Genomic DNA, 4512 nt, shown 5'->3' with positions numbered 1-4512 from the left:
TTTGGAGCCGTTCTTGTAGTCAGAAAATGTATGATGTTTGGAAAATGATTATCTGCTACACACACCACAAAGATCTACGTGTCAAGTATTCCTTCCTCCAAATTCACAGGCTCCTCTCCTATTTCAATGCTCGACAGATGATATGGTCCTGAAATCAATTGCCTTGGCTTCACAATGACTTCAAAATCATATTCCTGAAACAACAACAACCATTTGCATATCCCCCCCCCCAACACAGGCTTGTTGACCAGGTACTTTCATGCAGAATAGTCTGTATACATCTTAAAGTGTCTGCCTAGCAAGTAGCATCTGAAATTCTGGAGCACGTACACCATAGCCAAACCTTCATGCTCTGTCATCGAATATTTCTTCTCAGCCTTAGATAACTTCCTTCTTGCAAACATGATACGGTGATACAACTTGTTGAAAAGTGTGCAAGAAGAAATGCTAAATTTAGGAATTGCTAAAAATAGAACTGCTAAAAATAGCACTTCTAAAAATAACAGTTTGGCTAATGAGAATTTTTTCAACTTGGGTGAGAGGTGAAACTGCTAAAAAAAGCATTTCTGGGTCCCTTCCTATTTATAGCAGTCCATGGTCTATCTATAGGAAGTAAATTCGAATTTGGTCTTACCAGCAGTTTGAATATTAATTAATTAATTCAGTTTGAGTTACTTAGTTAAGGAAAATCAAACTTGAAGTCTTTGTGAGAACATGAAATAATTTCTCCACTGATTAGGGAATGTGTCCTTGATTTGCTCCACTGATTGAGGAATTAAGGATGAGTTCTATATTGAGAGGATCAGTTGACTTAGTTTAACTTAGTCAAGTCGAGTTAGATTAATTTAACAAGTTGTTAAATTAATGAGATATAGTTTGTTGATGCTTGCATGCATGTGACAACTATTATTTTTAGATAATTGTGTATTCACTCATGGATAAATGATGCATGTCAGTTCTGTGAAAGACCCATATGAGATCAGATGTGGGACAATGTACTATCAGATGCTAGAATATTTCTAGTAAGTATTCCTTGCATGGGGAAGGAAGCTTCTTCCTTCTATGACTGCATATTTGGACCTGAGGTGACAGCAGGTATGATCAGGCCAATTTACATGTGTTTTGTAATTAGACCCCAATCAAAACTGCGCAAGGAAATAGGAGCTTGGACCTGAGGTGCAGCCTATATATACAAGCCTAGATAGTCCATGAGCTACATCATTAGGGTACAGAGAGAGCAGGATAGATTTTGGGTTGATTCTTTTTGTATGTTGTTGAGGATTTCCACTTGATTGATAATACAGTGTTGGGGTTTTATGCTAGTGCTTTCCCGAGTGATATATTATGTGTTATGTGTGATTGATTCCTTCATATCAATTATATGTGTTCATGCTTTATGTTACTGATGGTTGATTAACTTCTGCAAAGTTTATGGTAGATGTAGATCTAGTATTATGCTTTAGTACATTGCATATATTAGTTTGATCTGCAGGTGAAATTTCGACATAATATCAGTGAGCTAGCTGATTTGTAGAGAAAATTCTACACAACTCTCCCTCACTGGCCTGTGTCAGTACTACTACCAGCACACTACATGACTCATCCACATCCACATGAAATTCCTTCTTCCAATCCGGGAAGACTAGGATTGGTGTGGTGAACATATTTTCTTTCAACACATCCAAGCTCTATTGACATTCTTCATTCCAACATAATGTAGCATCCTTCTTCAACAGTTTTTCCATTGGTGTGGTAATTTGGGCATAACTCTTGATGAATTTTTGGTAATAACCAGTATGTCCCAGCATTGCACGCAGCTGTTTCACACTTCTTGGTGCCTCCAAAATTATTATAACCATGATCTTATCTGGATCCACCATTAATCCTTGTATGCATACTACATGACCTGGTAGTATTTCAAAAGGGATGCAAAATAGACACTTCTTCAAGTTTAGCATGATCTAATATCTCGGCATGTATCCAACATTAAGCACAGACTAGCAACATGGCATTTTACTAGCCCAAACACCATCCAATTGTCAAAGTATACCTCTAAAAAATTGTGAATGAAGTCCTTGAACATCGTGATGACTACACGCGAAAAGATCATCAGTGTGTTCTTTAGTCCAAAAGGCCTTACAGTATACTGAAAGCATCCCCATTCAGTCACGAAGGTCATCTTACTCCTGTCTTTCGGTGTGATATTGATCTGATGGTACCCCGAGAACCCATCAGTGAATGAATATGCTTCTTGTCCTCCTACATTACCCAACACTTCATCAGTGAACGAAGTTGGAAAAGGATCATGCACACAAGCATCATTAAGCTTCCTGAGATCTATGCAAATCCTTATTTTATCCTTTTGCTTCTTTTCCTAAACTACCACAGGACTGACCCAATTGGATTCCTCCACAAGTTCAATGATTCCTCTTGCCAACATTTTTTCCAATTCTAAGCGGACCCTTTCTTTGTTCTTAGGATTGAGGCGATGTGGCCTTTATTTCACAGGCTTCACATCTAGTTTCAATGTGATCCTCATCACTTCTAAATCACCTATTATCCCTTTCAAGTCTGAAAACTTGGTAGGGAACAAGTCTTGGTACTCACAGAGCAATTCAACGACCTTATCCACCACAGTATCATCCCAGTAGTCCCCTATCTTCACAAACTTCAGCTCTGCCTCTGTCCCAATGCTCACTTGTCTCATTTTTAGCGACACAGTGATATCTGGATTCTCTATCTACAGCCCCTCAACTTTGCCATGACCTTCTCTCTCTGGGATGTTAATGTTCCTTGGATCCTCCTCTTCTTCTTCAGCACTCACATTGTAGCACTCCAGCACATGGAACAACTGGGTGTTCCAGTCTAGTTGAATCAAATCTAAGGGATCCTATGTGATTCCAAATATTGTTGCTTTGACCTCCTGCATTGCTTCATCGGTGCACTCAAATCCATCCTCAAAGCCGAATGTCATGAAGAATCCCTATCTCAAAATATGCCATTGATCTATGCCATGGTGGAGCTCTATCTCCAAGTACCAATTCATTAGTATTACATCCAAGGTGTGATAAAACAGATGCACCGACTCACATGGATCACTCCTCCCATCATATTTATCTGTCAATCACACCTTCAAGCGACCAAACCATACCCTCATCAGTCTTCTATATTCACACCATCCATTGAAATTGCCTTTATGCATACCCCACCATCTTGAAGGCGTAGTGCATAGTGCCAAGTCCAAGGCTTGGAAGTGATGCTTCTCTAGCACTTCCCTTTCAAATGCATCCAAAAATTTATCAACATCAGTTAAAACATCATAATAAGGTAGACTTCTTACGTCTAAGGATACACAGCGTAGTGACTTGGTCATCATGTTACATCGTAGCGTAGACACTTTGTGCAATATGCTCTACCTATGTTCCAATTCCTCATCTGAATCTGATGTGCAGGAGCTTTCCCAGTCCCATGCAATACGTCCATCCACTGTCGGATTCACCCAATCTTGATCTCGCGCTGTTATCTTATAAATCTGGTCAAATTCATCGTCACTTTCATAATTGTGGATAGGTTCAGTATAGCATAGTCCTTCTGCAGGGTCCAAAGGTACTACTACATGGAGCAATTTTCTTTCAAATGACATCATCCACTTTTTCAAATTGATCACCCTATTCATATCAATAGCCAAGTCGATCCCAAGGAGCACGGGGTAGGGATTGCTATCATCGACAATCTCTATTACCTCGAAATTTGCCAATGCGCTCGCGCCTTCAATATCGACTGACACTCCCTATAATCTTCCCATGGGGATAATCTTTTGTTGATTTTCCATCCTCAATTGAATAGGAGATCACAACAACGCAGGTCTCCCCATTCTCTCCCATGTTTGTTTCGGCAAAACATTCGCATCTAACCCAAGATTTAGAATAACTTGGTCCATTTCATACTCTCTTATTTGTGTAGTGAGTCTCATCTCACACACTGTTCTTTCCTTATGCTTACAAATTTTCCTAACCACGTGTGATCCCTCAGGAGAATTACCAACACATTTATTGATCAACTATTGTAATCCATTTATGGCCTTACTACCACGTAGCAGCTTCATACAGATCTTTAAAAAGGTAGTAATCATGGATGGGTCCATTTCTTTATACTACTTATCTTGCCTTCCTGAGGCAGAAGCTTCAAAAAAGCTTTTATTTGCTTCCATTAAGGTTTCCTTCACGCGCTCCATATCAAAGCCAACCTCTTTTTCTGGATCTTTCAGATCCATTCACCTTATTCAGGTCGCTTTCCCTTATCTTCACCAGTCATCATTCTGCTTCGCGGTACGATATTCACATTCAAGTACTCTTCATGGGGTTCAACCTTCATCATATGTAGGTTTTGTGTAGGCTTATAAGGTTACATCCTCTTTTCACGCATCTTAGCTATTAATACAGGGTAGTGTTGTGTCACGTGGTAAAACTGAGTACAGTATTGGCACGACGGGTGCGTCGGGTTCGTACATTC

This window comes from Pinus tabuliformis, chromosome 5_2 (genome assembly GCF_031772625.1).
Source record: "Pinus tabuliformis cultivar Carrire ecotype Pingquan chromosome 5_2, CPIR1, whole genome shotgun sequence".
NCBI classification, from domain to species: domain Eukaryota; kingdom Viridiplantae; phylum Streptophyta; class Pinopsida; order Pinales; family Pinaceae; genus Pinus; species Pinus tabuliformis.
Note: the sequence above shows the minus strand (reverse complement) of the source record.